Source organism: Tupaia chinensis, unplaced genomic scaffold (assembly GCF_000334495.1).
Source record: "Tupaia chinensis unplaced genomic scaffold, TupChi_1.0 Scaffold149780_1, whole genome shotgun sequence".
Lineage (NCBI taxonomy): Eukaryota > Metazoa > Chordata > Mammalia > Scandentia > Tupaiidae > Tupaia > Tupaia belangeri.
In genome coordinates this window covers 625,101-642,475 of record NW_006209624.1, presented here as the reverse complement: position 1 = coordinate 642,475, position 17,375 = coordinate 625,101, and the positions used below count along the sequence as shown (strand labels likewise).

Sequence of the window (17,375 nt, the reverse complement as noted above, 5' to 3'; positions counted from 1 at the left end):
AGCTTATTCAAAGAAATAAACTGTAAACTTTCCCAATCCATGGAAGAAAGTATGAAATGTGAATTAATGAAATCCAGACAATATAAATAGGTTTAACATTGAGACACAATACAATCTAAGTGTTTAGAGTCAAGGGAAAATTTTTAAGAGTTTTTGCTTGTTTGCTTCTTAATTTTATTTTAGAGATAAGTGCCTTTTATTGGGAAGAGCATGATGGACAACAATTTTAATCTTGCTTCTCAGTTTTATTACTTACTAGCTATGTGAAACTTGGGAAAAACTCTAACTTCTCACTGCCCCCTATTCTTTTTTCAAAATTTTTACTTTTAATTTTCATTTAATCATTGTACATGTTTACAACATGGTTTTCCCAGCAAGTATATGGTGCATATTATCAAGTCAAAGATATTACCATATACATGATCAACAGATAGATTTTTATTTCTGTGTCTATTAAATGTTTTGTTTTATTTTTTCTCTTGATATTCTCTCCCCCTCTTCTTATTACCCATCCCCTTCTATACTGCCTCTAGTATATACAGTTGGCCTCCCTGCTATTATACCTTCAAATCTTTCTGTTTCTGTTATAGAGTGCCGATATTCAATATATATTAAGTAGAGACATACAATGCTTCTCTTTCACAGTCTGGCTTACTTCTCCTACCATTAAATCTTTCATACTCATTCATTTTATATCAAATGTCAGGGTCTCTTTGTTTTTTTATGGCTAAGCAGTATTCCATAGAGATTATGTGTCACATTATTTCTATCCACTCATCTGTTCTTGGATATTTGGGTTGATTCCATTTCTTAGAAATTGGTAATAATACTTCAATAAATGTAGATGTACAAGTGTTTTTTTCTGACTGAGGGTTTTCCTATCTGCTATATAGAAACCTAAGAGCAGAATTACTAAATCATATGGTAATTCTATTTCTAAGTTTCTAAGGAACTTTCATATTGTTCTCCAGAGTGTTTATACTAGCTTACATTCCCACCAACAGTGTAGGAGAGTACCCTTTTCACCAGAGCCTTGCCAGTACTTATCATTATTTTTTGAATCTTATCATTATGACTGGGGTTAAGTGGTATCTCTTTCTTGTATTGAATTGCATTTCCCTTATGATAAGAAACAAGCATTTTTTTCATATGTTTTTTGGCTGTACATATATCTTCCTTAGAGAAATGTCTGTTCAGCTCATTTTCCCATCTTTTCATTGAACTGGTTATTTTGTGTGTGTGTGTGGGTAAGCTGCTTACGTTGCCAGTATATTCTGATTATCACTCCCTTACCTGAGGCATAGTCTACAAATATGTTCTACCAACTGAGAGTTGTCTCTTCACCCTAATTATTGTTTCTTCTGGTGTGCAGAAGCTTTATAGCCTGATATATTACCACTTGTCTATTTGAGGGACTGTTTCCTGCATTTTGCAGGTCTTACTTAAGAAGATTTTTGCCTGCTTCAATGTCTCTAAGAATTTCTCCTGTGTTTTCCACCAGTGGTTTTATAGTTCAAGGTATTATGTTTAGATCCTTGATCCATGTTGAGATGTTTTTCGTTAATGGTGAGAGATAGTGTCCAGTTTTAGTTTTCTGCAGGTGGATATCCTTTTTTTTTTTTTCTAGCACCAGATCCTGAAGAGATTTTCATTTACCAACTGGGTTGTCTCACACTGTTTGTCTCACACTGTTTGTCAAAAACCAGTTGGCTATATATTTGGGAGTTTATTTCTAGGTTCTCAATTTTGTTCCATTGGTCTACCTCTCTATTTTTGTGCCAATACCATACTGTTTCGATCATCAATGTTTTGTCATATATTTTGAGGTCAGGAAGTGAGATGTCTCCCACTTTATACTTTTCAAAATAATTTCTTTGGTGATTCAAGGCCTTTTATAATTCTAGACAAACTTTTTTTTTTAATTCCATGAAGAATATCAGTTAGTTTTATAAGAATTGCACTGAATTTGTAGATTAATTTAGGTAGGATTGACATTTTGATTGCATTCTTTCAATCTGGGAACATCAGATGTCTTTCCATTTTTAATATCACTTTCAATATCTCTATTCTGTTTTTCATAGTTTTCCTTGTAGAGGTGTTTGACTTTTTTGGTTAGGTTTACTCCTAGGTATCTGATTTTTTGTGTGTGGCTATTGTAAATGGGATTGTTTTCTTTAATTCTACCTTGATCTGTTCATTGTTCATGTATAAAAATTCTATAGTTTTTTATATTTATTGTATATCCTACCACTTTATTGTATTCATTTATTACTTCCAGGAACTTTTTTTAACATTTTTTTATCATAATCTTGTTTATATTACATTGATTCACATATACCTTTACAGAATATTACATTTCTTTATCCAGAACTTTTTAAAACTTTTTTTTAATTTACTATGCATATAATCATACCTTCTGTACATAGAAGTAATGCCACTTCTTTTCTTGCTATTCAAATGCCTTTTATTTTATTCCCTTGTTTGATTGCATTGGCTAGGACTTCCAGCACCATGTAGAAAAAGGAGTATTCAGAGTGTTCAGAAAATGGGCAGTCTTGTCTTGTTCCAATTTTTGGTGCAAAAGCTATCAGCTTTATCCATTCAGTACGAGGTTAGCCATTGGTTTGTCATATATGATGTTTTTTGTTGTTGTTGTTGTTGAGCAATATGCCTTTTATGCCAGTATTGTTGAGATTCTTAATCATGAAGGGATATTATATTTTATCAAATACTGCTTTGCATTGAGCGACATGATAATATTTTTTTTCTCTTTCTGTTAACATATTATATTACCTTTATTGTTTTCCTAGGTTGAACCACCCTTGCATCCCTGGAATAAAGTGTACCTGGTCATGGGTATAATCTTTTTAATGTGTCATTGCATATGATTTGCTAGTATCGCATTGCGAATTTCTGCATCTGCATTCATCAGGAATATTATTCTGTAGTTTTCTTTTTTCATTATGTCCTTTGTTTTTGAGATAAGGATGAAGGAGTCTTCATAGAATGAATTTGGAAAGATTCCCTTTTTTTAAAATAAAGAATTATTTATTTATTTAATTCCATTCATTACTACTATTTGTTTATTTATTTTTTTCTTTTTGGAGAGGTTTTTGCTATAGGGCACATGTGCTCACCGGAAAGACAGAGAGAGACAGAGAGACAAAAAGTGAAAAATCACCCCCTGAGGGGATGGCTACATCACAATCCCTTTTCCTAAATTCTTCTCTTGGGATCTTGGGCATGCTCGCACATATGCTGAGAGTAAGTTTAAACGACTGGGTCTGGGACTCAAACCACGGTAAACTACATGGGAGTTCAGTGACATAGCCATTATGTCAACTGCTGGTCCCTATTATTTGTTTAATTTGACCTGAGAGAGACAGAGATAGAGAAAGAAAAGGCAAGAAAATAAGCTGCCAGGTCTGGGACTCAAACCACACTCAGCCATGTGGGATTCCAGCAGCTTTAACAAACATGCCACCTACCAGTCCCAATTCCTTTCTTTTTAATCATTAGAAATAGTTTGAGTAGAAACAGGGTTAGTAATGTAAGGGTTTGTAGAATGCAGAAGTGAAGTCATTGGGACTTGGGTTTTTCTTGGTTGAGAAACTATTTATTACTGAATCAATTGCATTGCTTGTTATTGGTCAGTTCAGGCTTTCTATTTCTTCCTGGCTCAATCTTGGTAAATCATTATGTCTAGAAATTTGTCTATCTTATCTATGTTTTCTTGTTCATTGGCATATAATAACTCATAATTTTCTCTCATGCTTAATCTAGCTCGTGGTATGTCGATTTAGTTTATTTTCTCAAAGAACCACCTTTTGGTTTTATTTATTTTCTGTATAGTTCTTTTATTCTTTTTTTCATATATTTTGGCTCAAATCTTTATTATTTCTTTTCTCTTTGCATTTTTGGGGGGTTTTGCTGTTGTTTTTACAGTTCTTTGTGTTGTTAGGTTGTATATTTTCCACCTTTCTGTTTTTTTTCTTGGAGGCACTGATTAGATCCAATATTTCTTTATGATTGATTTCACTGTCTCCTACAGGTTGTGAAAACTCATGCGCTTAATATCATTGGTTTCAGTTAATCTTTTTATTTTAGTATTAATTTATTCACTTGTTGTGATGTAATTTAGGAACAGTTTGTTTAGTTTCCATGTGTTACTGTTTTTTTGAGAGTACTTCCTGCAATTAATTTCAAATTTAATTCCATTGTAGTTGAAGATGCTGGATATAGTTTTTATACCTTTGAACTTGTAAAGGGTTGTTTTGTGACCCATCAAATAGTTTATCATGTTCCAAGTGGGGGTGAGGAAAATGTATATTTTGTAGTTATTAGGTAAACAATTCTATAGCTGTCTGTCAAGTCCATTAGATTTGTGTTATAATTTAGAACCTGAAACTCTTGACTTATTTTTTATTTAGATTTTCTATCCAGATGAGACAACGGGGTGTTAAAATCTCCAACAATTATTGTGTTGCAGTCTATTACTTTAGATCAAGCAGTCTTTCTTTTACATGATTTGGGTGCTCTAGTGTTGAGTGCATAGTTAGATATAGTTTTTATGCCTTTGAATCTGTAGAGGCTTTCTTTGTGTCCTATCATGTGGTCAATCTTCAAAAAGTTTCCATGTGGGGTGAGAAAAAAGTGTATTTCATGGCTTTTGGATGGAAAGTTCTATATATGTCTGTTAAGTCCACTTGATTTATGATATCATTTAGATTCTTTATCTCTTTACTTATTTTTTGTCTAGATGATCTGTCTGGAGGAGATAGCAGAGTGGTGAAGTCTCCAACAATCGATGTGTTGCAGTCTATTTCTCCTTTTAGCTCTAACAGTCTTTCCTTCATGTATTTGGGTGCACAGCTATTATGTGACTTAGGTGCATAGATATTTATAAGTGTTACATCTTCTTGGTGGATTAACCCTTTTAGTATTATATTATATCCTTCTTTGTCTCTTAGTTTTTGTCTCAAAGTCTATTTTTCTGACATCAGTATCATGACTTCAACCTTCTTTTTATTTCCACTTGCATGGAATATCTATTTTTGACCTTTCACTTTCAGTCTCTGTATGTCTTTAACCTTGAGGAGAATTCCTTGCAAGCAGTATATTTTTTCTTGTTTGTTTGCTTTTTATTCATTAATACAGGCTGTGTCATTTAATTGGAAAATTTAATCCATTAACATTCAATGTAATTAACAATATATTTTAAATTGTCCGTGTCATTTTGTAGACTATATTTCTGATTATTTTGTGTTCTTTCATTATTGTTTGTCTTTCTTTTCCTGATATTGAACTCTCTGCAGATATCCTGATTTTACATAGAGAAAACTCTAAACACTCCACACACATACCAAAAGTAAAAAATAAAAAGTGACAGACATTAATTTGGTAAAGTTGCAAGATACAAAATCAACATTAAAAAATCAGTTGTATTTCTAAATGCTAACAACATCCTTCTAAAAAGGTCATTGAACAAATGACCTCCTTCATGAGAACACCAAAATAATATACTCAGGAATAAATGCAACCAGAGATGTTAAATACTTGTACACTTAGGACAACATAATATTGATTTTAAAAGTTAAAAATACACAAATAAGTCATAAAATATCACTTCTTATAGATTAGAAGACTTAATATTGTTAAAGTCTCCATTCTACCTTAATTGATTACAAATTCAATGTAATCTCCTTCAAAATCTCTAAAATAACTTTTATAAAAAGCAGGGGAAAAAAGTGACTAGAGAGTGACATAGCAGTAAAAAGCAATGCTCTACTAAGCAACCCCACATGGAAAGGTTCCAGACTCATATCCAGAGACATTTTTAAGTACACTAGGCATACATTTGCTGATGATCTGTGACTGGTTGAAAGTTGGGGGTGGATTATAGCATCAGGACCCTGTTGGGGGTACTGTCTCCTCTCTCTCTTTCTCTCTTACTCATGGAACAAATGTGAAAGAAAAAAGAAAAAAATAACAGTCTAGCCTAAAATATACTTAGAACTATAGAAGACCCCAAAGAGCAAAAGCAATATTGAGAAAGATGAAACCTAGAGTTATCACATTTCCTAAATTCAAAATATATCACAAAGCTACAGTAATAAAAACAGTATAGTACTGGCATAAATCCAGACATATAAACCAATGAAATAGAATCGAGAGCCAAAAACAAAATTGATGCATATATAGTCAACTGATCTTCGACAAAGATGTCAAGAATACAGAATGAGGAGAGGGTATTTTTTCAACAAATGGTTCTCAGAAAAGTGGATATCCACAATTGAAAAGAAGAAGGGAAAGAAGGAAAGAAAGAAAGAAAGGAAGGAAGGAAGGAAGGAAAGGAAGGAAGGAAAAGAGAAAAAAAGAAAGAAGAAAGAAAAATAAAGGAAATAAAATAAATCAGACTCTTATTTTATTTTATGCATAACATATATCAATTCAAAATGAAAGATTCAATATTTGAGATCTTACACAACTCCCAGAAGAAAATTTATCTTGACAATGATTTCTTGATCATGACACCAAAAGCACAAGCAACAAAAACAAAAATAGGAAGATAGAACAATATAAAACTAAAAAGTTTCTACATAGCAAAGGAGTTAATCAACAGAGTGAAAAGACTATCCTATAACTCAATAGCAAAAAGTAAAAACTGTAGGTGCCTTATTAAAAGTGGGCCAAAAATTTGAACAGACATTTCTCTAAAGAAGACATAAAAATGGTCAATAGAAAGTACAGCAGGTGACACGGTGGTTAAGGCACTGGATTCCCACATGGGCAACTGCAGTTCAAGTCCTAGACCCAGTGGCTTGAAAATTACACCAGGAGTGTATTCATGCATGCCCAAATTCCAAGTGCAGAATGGAGGAGAAGGGAAGACAATTCAGCACCATCTTCTCCCCAGAAAGTGATTTCTCACTTTCCCTCTCTCTGTCTCTATCTACAGCAAGCACATGTGCCCTAGGGCAAAAAAATAAGCCAACATGTATATGAAAAGATTTTTAACATCACTAATCATCAGGGAAATGCAAATCAAAACCACAATGAGATATTACCTCACATGTCTTAGATTATTACCAAAAAAGCAAAAAGATAAAGTAGAGAAATTAGAACTCTTGTAAACCAGAGATCTGACTATTCACAACGTAGTTGCAATGGAAAATAGTATATAGCTTCCTCCTAAAATTAAAAATTCATGTGATCCAGAGATCTGACTTCTGAGTATATATCCAAAATAACTGAAATCAGGATCTAAAAGAGATGTCTGCACACATGCCTATATTTATTAAAACATTACTCATGTTGGTCAAGATACACACATTATCTAAGTGCTCACCCATGGATAAATGAAAAATATATAGTATATACATACATACATTGGACTATTATTGATCTTTGAAAACAAGGAAATCCTTACATATGTGACCATATGGATAAACCTGGAGCACATTATACTGCATAAAATTAGCTAGCCACAGAAGGATCAATACTGCATGATTCCACTTATATGAGGAGTCTAAAATAGTTAAATTCAGAAACAGAGTATAGTGGTAGTTGTCAGGGGTTGTGTTGAGAGGAAAATGGGAGTTGTTCCACATGTATAAAGTTTCCATTACTCAAAGTCAGTTCTAGAAATATGCTCTACAACATAATGCCTATAATTAGCAAAACTGTCTTGTGCGATTAAAAAAATTGTTAAGAAGTTAGGTCTCATGCTAAGCATTCTTATCATAATAAAAAAGTATACTAAAAAATAAATAGGGAATGGTGGAGCAAGAAAGCAAACTACTCCAGCACTCATCTCCCCACAGAAGCATCAATTTGAACTATCCACACACAAGATTACCTCCACAAAAGTTAAGGTACAGTGATTGAGTGTATAAAATAAATTATTTTTTTAAAAAAGGAGTTAAGGAAACCTGGCATGCAAAGTTGTGAAACCCAGTTGGACAGGAAAGACAGGTAGAACCATGACTGGGGAACAGGAAGAGGATTGAATGAGACAGGACAGTTTTCCAACCATGCCAAGTGTTACTAATAACCTTAGACACATGATTTACACACTGACAAAAGTAGCCTGAAAGTAGATATTTGGCTTTCCTAATATCCTAGTGTTGTTTTGTTTTGGTGTATTTTTTTCAGGGAATAGTCATTGCTGCATACACCCAAGTCCATGGGGAGCTCAGTGAGTACTGAAGAAGCTGAATCACCTGAAGCCACCAAGAAACAAAAAGAAGGGGTGGGGCTAGTGGCAGCCTTCAGTGAGGGGAAATGGAAGTAGCTCTTCAGTTCTGCCAGAGAAGACTGCACCAGAGATAATGTTTGGTAGCACTACAGTGTGAAAAGTTTCAGATTAGAAGAACAGGCTGACTGTTCCATGCCTCTCGGGTTCTCTTTTGTAGGCATCACACAGACCTATCCAGGTAAGGATAGGTCTTTAATCAGCCATGTCCAGAATTGCATCTAACCTGAACTAAGGTCTCCCTCTAGTGCTGGAACAGAATACAAGTAACTGGTTCCAATTTTGTAAATAAATCCACTGAAATAAAATAGTTGCAAACAAATCCAGATTGAGAAATTAAATAATTTGTCAGTGCAAAGACAGAGGTGGAAATCTATGAGAAACAGGAATAACCCAGGAGATATGGACTCACCAAATGCCCAAAACCAAATGACAGTAACTGATTCTGAAGACAAGGAGATGAACAATGTGGCAGATAAAGAATTTGAAGAACATATAGTAAAAGAAATTGAGCAAACTTCAAGGAGACACAGAGGAGAAATTCAGATATTTATCACAGACATACAAGGGAGAGATTTAAATAATTTTTAAAAATCAGAAAAATAGTGGAGCTGAAAAATAAAATAAAAAAATTTTAAATGCTTTGGAAAGTATTGGTAACAGAATTGATCAAGCAGAAGAAAGAATTAATGAGCTAAAAGACAGGCTATTTCAAAATTCGTAAGTCAGGAGGGCTAGGCAGTGACACAAGGATAAAATACATGATGTTCTGAAAGGAAATCACGCATGGGAATATTTTCAGTTTAACTAAGAGACCTCCCTTAGTATGCTGGGTTCTTGCTTGCCCATGATTCAAAGGTAGGTGAAGGCTGAGTGTGAATTACAGTATTGAGACCCTGTTGGGGGAGCTATCTCTCTCTCCCTGTCTCTCTCACTTATGGAAGAAATAAACAAATTTAAAAAATAAAATAGAGGATATAAATGGAAAAAAAAATGAGAGGGAGTTCAGAAAATTTAAGAGACTTTTGGGACACCACCAAATAGACAAATTGGGTGTGACCCACAACAGTAAAATGAGATGTTATGAGCAGAAGACTCATATAAAATAGGTTCCAGGTTTGTGTCTGGAATATGCCAGGCATATACACACTCAAGATCCATGGAAATTTGAGGCTATTGTGGGTGCCTGTGTCTCTTTCTTTCTGTCTCTGTCTCTCTTGTACGTGAAAGAATTGCTTATTTTTTTAAAAAGAGAACAAACCTGTATATGTCATTGGTGTTGAAGAAGGACTTGAAAATGACAAATGAATACAAACATTATTCAAAACAATAATAACAAAAAACTTTCCAAACTTGGAGAAAAATATGAATATCCAAACACAGGAAGATCAAAGAACACCAATCAGATACCAAAGAAGTCAATTCCAAGGTATATTATAAACAAATTATGAAAGGTCAAAGACAAAGAGATGATCCTAAAAGCAGCAAGAGAAAAGAAGAAAATAGTCCATAAGGGAATCTTTATTTATCCAGCGGCATATTTCTCATCATAAACCTTGCAGTGCAGGAGAGGATGGGATAATGAATTCAAAAATTGATGGAAAAAAGACCTGCCAACCAAAAATACTGAACCCAGCAAAGCTACCCTTCAAAAATGAAAGAAAAATAAAGACATTCCTAGACAAACAAAAACTGAGGGAAGTCATTGCATCCAAAACTTATAAGAAATAATAAATGGGGACGGGAGTTAGCATAATAGCTATGTCACTGGACTCCCATGTAGTTGATCGCGGTTTGAGTCCCAGACCTGGTGTCTTAAAACTCATACCAGGCACGTGTGCATGCGTGCCCAAGATCCCGAGAGGAGAATGGAGGAGAAGGGATTGCAGCATGGCCATCCTCCCTTGGGGGTGATTTCTCACTTTCTGTCCCTGTCTCTCTCTGTCTGTCTGGTGAGCACATGTGCCCTATAGCAAAAACCTCTCAAAAAAAAAAAAAAAAGAAAAGAAAAAGAAAAAGAAAAAGAAATAATAAATGAATCTCTTCAAACCAGAAAGAAAAGAACACTAATGTCTCAGAAAGAATACAGTCCACCAACAAAATAACTGCTTTGATTACCATTTGCAAGAAATGTCTTTTTCCATCTGTTCATTTTCCGTTTATGCATGTACTTATAAGGAAAATGAATCTCTTTTAGGAATTATATTGTTGAGTTTATTTTTTCTTTCCGCTCTTAATTTGTCAGAGGGTGCATGCCCTTGCCAGAAAGAGATAATCAGAATGAGAGAGAAGGAAAGTGAGAAAGCAACTCCCATGGGGGGTGGTCATGCTGCAATCTCTTCTCCATTTCTCCTCCTGTTGGGATTTTGGCATACATGCACATATGTCTGGCATTTCTCAAGCCACCGGATATGAAAACCCATGCAGTCACCCATGTGGGATCCATCCACCTCAACCACCATGCTACAGGCTGGACTGAATATCTTTTTTGTTTTTTTAATCCATTAGGTACTCTATGTCTTTTAATTGGATAATTTTATCAGTTTACATTCAGGATCATTATTGGTAGGTAAGGACTTGAAACTACTACTTATTTTCTGATTATTTTGCAAATTCTTTGTTCCTTTGTTTCCTTCTTATTCCCTCTTCCCCTTTTAAGTAATTTTCTTCAGGTGCATGCTTTGATTTCTTGGTTTTTAACTTTTATTGTACCTATTAAAAAGTTTTGCTTTGTTGGTACCATGAAGCCCACAAAGAACAACTTATAGTTCAAACAGGTTATTTGGAAAAAAAATTAGCTATACTACCAAAGAAAATAGAGAGAAAACCCACAAAATTAGAAATGAAAAAGGAGATATTAAAACTGACATCACAGAAATCCAAAAGACCATTAGAAAGCATTATAAATGACTATACAACAGCAAATTGGAAAGTCCTAAGAAAGGTTAAGTTCCTAGACAAATATAGCCTGCATAGCCTAAATCAGAAAGAGATAGAAAATTTGACCAGACAGATAAGGAATCACAAGATGAAATCAGAAATAAAAAGTTTCCCAACAAATAAAAGCCCAGGACTGGATGACTTTACTGTTTAAGTCTATAAAAATTTTAAAAAAGGAAGTAACACTAAATATTCTTAAGAAAGGTTAAGTTCCTAGACAAATATAGCCTGCATAGCCTAAATCAGAAAGAGATAGAAAATTTGACCAGACAGATAAGGAATCACAAGATGAAATCAGAAATAAAAAGTTTCCCAACAAATAAAAGCCCAGGACTGGATGACTTTACTGTTTAAGTCTATAAAAATTTTAAAAAAGGAAGTAATACTAAATATTCTCAAATTATTCCCAGAAAAATGAAGGGGAAAAAATTCTACCAAAATCATTCTATCAATACAAGGCAAGCATTACCCTAATACCAAAGCCAGACAAGGACACAACAGCAAAACTATAGATCAATATTCCTCATGGAACATGAATGCAAAATTTGTCAACAAGCAACTAGCTAAATCCAACAGCACATCAGAAAGATTATATACTATGATCAGATGAGATTTAACCCAGATATGCAAGCATGGTTCAACATATGAATATCACATCACATCACATCACATCACATCACATCACATCACATTAACAGATCAAGAACAAAAACCATATAGTCATCTTAATAGATTCAGAAAAAGCATTTAATAAACCTCAATATCCCTTCATATATTTCATCAAAGTAGGTAATTTACCTCAACACAATAAAAGTCACATATGATAAATAAACCCACAGGTAACATCATATTGAGTAGGGAAAATTTGATAACATTTCTACCCATAACTGACACAAGAAAGGGATGTTTTCTCTCACCAGTCTTATTCAACTATGCAACATAGTGCTAGAAGTCCTGGCCAGAGCAATTAGACAAGAGAAACAAATAAAGGACATTTAAATTGGAAAAGAGAAAGTCAAACTATTGCTATTTGTAGATGATCTGATCTTATATATAAAAAAATCTAAATAATGCACCAAAACCTTCTTAGAACTTATGAATTGTAGGGACATGTTGGGAGAGAGGCCTTGAGGGTGTGGGGATATGTTTTGAACAAACACTGCTTGTCTTTTTGGGTTATAGCAGAACTTTGTAGCTAGTTGTTTTGTTTTGTTTTGTTTTGTTTTGTTTTTGACTCTTGCTGTAGGCAGAGCAAAGGGTAGAAATGTTTAGAGACTTTTAAATAGACACATTTGATTGAATTTAGGAAACATTTTGACTCCAATTAGTAAAGTTTAATTTTTGTTTTGCTTTTGTAAGATTTTTAGTCTTTTCTGGGCATGGTGGTGCCCACCTTATGGCAAGATTTTTTTAGTTTTTTGGGGGCATGGTAATACCCGCTTTATGGCAAGATTTGCCTGCCCTATGGTGAGGTTCTTTAACCTTATGTTTCTTCCCCACACCTGCATCTAGACTTCTCTCCATTAGAAAAGAAGATTAATGGGATTTCTTCTTAATGGGATTATTGCCAAGAAATATACCTGGTCCAGTATGTCTAAGCTCTTATAGATCTGTTACCTGCTTCTGATTGTCTGTAACACATCAAAATATCTATAGAATGTCATAAAATACGCATATATAATGTCATTTTGCCCTATAAATGAAGTCTCCCAGTTTGGGAAGCACAAGTTGCTTGGGCTACCTCAGCTCAGGCTGCCCGTGTCCACTGCTACTCTGTCTCTCTCTTTCTGTTTCCCCTTAAATTGAACCAAGCCTAGGGTGGACACCAACAATGAATGAATCTGTAAAGTTATAAAATACAAAGCCAACATATAAAAATCAACAGTATTTCTGTACATCAATAATGAACAAGTTGAAAAATAATTCAAGAAAGTAATCTAATTTACAGTAACTACAGAAAGTAAAAATGAAATACTTAGAAATAAATTTAGCCAGTAAGGTGAAATATCTCTACAATGAAATGATACAACACTGATATATATCACAAAAATGGAGAAACATCTTATGTTCATAAACTGGAAGAATTAATGTTGTTAAAATGTCCATAATACCCCAAACAATTTAGAGATTCAATATAATACCTATCAAAATACCACTGTCAATTTAGGTAATTATATGAATAAATAGAACAAAAATATCAGAAAATTTGTTTGTATTCACGAAAGACCACAAATAAGGAATACAATACTGAATAAGTAGAAGTTGGAGACATCATACTACCTGACTTCAAAATAAACCATGAAGCTATAGTAACCCAAACAGCATGGTAATGGCATAAAAACAGAAACATAGATCAGTGGAACAGGATATATTATAGAACCCAGAAACAAATCCACATATATACAGAAAACTGATTTAAAAAAAAAAAAAGCCCTGAGAACATTCATCGGGCAAAAGACAGTCTCTTCAGTAAATATCTTTAGAAATATCAAATATCCAGAAGCAGAAGAATGAAACTGATCTTTATTTCTTGCCATATATAAAAAGTGAACTAAAATTGGATCACAAAGACTTAAATTTAAGACCCTAAACTATGAAACTACCAGAAGAAAACACAGGATAAATGCTTCAGAATATTGGTCTAGGTAAAGATATTTAGAACAAGAACACAAAGGCACAAACCACAAAGGGAATATTTAGCAAATGGGATAATATTAAACTAAAATGCTTTACACAGCATAGAAAACAGTTCATAGAATGAAAAACAACTCTACAGAATGGAAGAAAATAAGTGCAAAACTATTCATCTGTCAAGGAATTAGTAACCAAAATATACAAAGAGTTCAAATAACTCAGCAACAACAACAAAAAACAATGCAATTTAAAAAGTGGGCAATTTATCAGAATGAACATTTCTCAAAAGAAGACATGCAAATGACTAAGAAGTATTTTAAAAAATATCCAACATCACTAATCATTAGGAAAATGCAAATCAGAACCACAATGGGGTATCATTGCACCACAGTTAGAATAGATATTTTCAAACAACAAAAAATAAGGAATGCTGTCAAGGGGTTGGAAAAATGATAACTATTATACACTGTTGGTGAGAATGTATATTATTACTACCATTATGGAAAAGAGTATGGTGCTTCCTCAGAAACTGTAAATAGCACTACCATATAACCCAGTAATTCCACACTATTGGAGATATAGTCAAAGGAAAGGAAATCATTGAAGACATACTTGCACTCCCTTGTGTATTACAGCATAACATATGATAGTTAAGATACAGAATCCACCTAAATATACCTCAATAGGCAAATAGATAAAGAAAACGTGAAATATATACACAATGGAATACTATCAACCATAAAAAAAATGAAATCCTTTCATTCAAAGCAACATGGATGAACTTGAAATACATTAAGTGAAATAAACCAGGCACAGAAATACAAATACTATACATTTCCACTCATTTTCAAAAGCTAAAAAAAATTTATCTCACAAAAGTGGAGGATAAAATAGTGGTAATCAGAGGCTGGGACAGATAGGGAAGAGTGGGAGATAGGGAGATATTTACTAACAGATATAAAATTACAATTAGGAGGAATAAATTCTAGGTTTCTATAATGTATCTATGGTGACTATAGTTAACAATGATACATTTTACATTTCAAGATAGTTAGAAGAGAGGATATTGAATGATCCCAGTATTAAGTAACTATAAATATCTGAGGTGATGGGTATACTAATTACACTGATTTAATTATTACACATTGTATTAATCTATCAAAAATCACATTGTATGCTATTATAAATACAATTATTATGTGTCCAAAAAGTGTAAAAGAGAAAACGCCATCATTTTTGTGCCACTTAAAAATATTAAGAAAGAAAAATCAGGTGCTGGCCAGTCATGTATAGACCAATAATTCTAATTTATCATGAAACAAGATATATTATTCATACAACTCTGTATATTTGTGAACAAATTTTTAAAATAAAATACATGAATCAAGATATATTTTCATTTTTTTTTGAAAGAGAAAATTTTGCTACAGGGTGTGTGCACTTGCCAGAGAGACAGAAAGACAATGAAAAATCACTCCCCGGAGGGGATGGCTATGCCACAATCCCTTCTCTTCCACTCTTCTCTCAAGATTGTGGGCATGCACACACATGTGTCCAGCATGATTTTCAAGCTACCAGGTCCAGTACCTGAACCATGGTAAGACATATTAGAGTCAAGCAATGTAACCATTAAGCCACCTGCTGGTCCCTCACTCAAGATACATGTTGATGTTGGAATCATAGTAATAAATGTGATTTATAATAAAAAAAGAATCAAAGTTGTATTTGACATTTCTGGCTTGAAATGTCTGGATGTCAATGTCAATTACTGAGAAAGAGGAAGAATTAATGAGGATCATCTTTGTCCTTGTGGGCATTTTAGCTATGATATTCTTGTGACACATCTAATTGGATTTGTTCAACAATAGGAGCATATATTCACCTGCACCTCAGAGTAGATGCATGAACCAGATATAGACATTTAGAAGTCATTAGAATTTGCTTTAAAGCCCATGGAAATGAACATAGCACCTAATGAAAAAATTGAGTAACAATAGAATGCTCAGTATCTAACTCTGGAGAACTCTCACTTCTATTTGGAAGCCAAATAGAAGAGAATCAGACTGAAATGGAGATTAAAAAGTGCCCAGAGAAGCAGAAACTCTGGCGGATGTGATAACAAGAAAAGAAAAAAAAAATCAAGAAAGTGAAGTAGCTCACTGAATGAAACTTCACTAACAAGTTGCATAGTCCTATGACAAAAGAAACTCACCAACTCTGAAAGTATGGAGGCCAGTGGAGTTTGCCAAGAACAATTTTGGTGGGACGATAAGGGCAGAATTCACACTGTAGTTAAATACAAGTGACAAGTGAAAATAGCATATAAAGATACGTTTTTTCAGTTCACTTGTTCATGATAGTAGCAATAATAATACATTATAAACGTAAAGTGCTTTTTTTTTGAGAGAGAGAGAGGTTTTTGTTACAGTGCGCGTGCACTCGCCAGAAAGACAGAGAGAGACAGAGAGACAGAAAGTGAGAAATCACCCCCTAGTGGGAATGGCCACACTGCAATCCCTTCTCCTCCATTCTCCTCTCACGATCCTGGGCATGCATGCACACGCGCCCGACGTTGAGTTTAAGCCACCAGGTCTGGGACTCAAACCATGGTCGACTACATGAGAGTCCAGTGACATAGCCATTACACTAACTGCTGGTCTCCAAGTGCTTTAAAATTTACATCACTATTTAACTTTTATAACAAAACAACCCTGAAAGACAGGCCTTGTATTCTCTTCTCACAATAAGGATATTTAGTCATTGATTACATACAAGATTAGAAGGCTCGTCAGGAACGAAGTTGTGATCATAACCTAGGTCTTTTGACGGCAGCTCCAATCCTTTTTCCCGTCAAAAGGAACCCAGGTAAAGGAAGTGGCTGGATGATTACAGAATATTTTCTACCATCTCTCTCTCTCTCTCTCTCTCTCTCTCTCACACACACACACACACACACACATTCAAATGACATGATCTACTGAAGGTAAACCAAGTACTCATCTACCTGAAGCACATAATGATAATTTACCCATCTCTGATAATTAGAATATAACATTATGCTCATTTTTGTTTCCACAAAGGGTCGTTTTTTAAATGTATATAAAAATAAGACTTATTACACAACCCACATAGTCACATGGGAGAAGGAACTTTAATATTGTTCATAGAATGAAATCAAATGTCAGATTGATAGTAAATTATGGCTACTAACTAGAATACCAATCCATCTAGACAAATGGAATGTGAAGTGTCTAGGGAGAAAAAAGTGGAATTATTTTTGATGCAGAATAACAAGGCTTATCTATAACAGACACAGGCTCTTAGTTCTTAAATAATATGAATGTGTCTGCAAATATTTTAACCACTAGATGGTGTTGGAATGACATGGGAGGTTCTCTATTGTACAATAGTTCTTCCATTGCAAATATCTAGAAACCCCCAATCAATCCAAAACACCTAGGCTCCACAAAAAAAATCCCTCTTCAAAGAGCAAAGTTTTAAAATGAACAACAGTATTATTTGATCACGGGGGGGGGGGGGACATAAA

General features: G+C 34.0%; 1 protein-coding gene across 1 annotated transcript in view; it reads right to left on the bottom strand.

Annotated features, from left to right (window-relative positions):
• Positions 1 to 17,375, bottom strand: part of LOC102479205 (sodium/hydrogen exchanger 2-like) — a 184,863-nt gene that overhangs the window by 69,757 nt on the left and 97,731 nt on the right. The gene's annotated exons all lie outside the window — the stretch shown is intronic.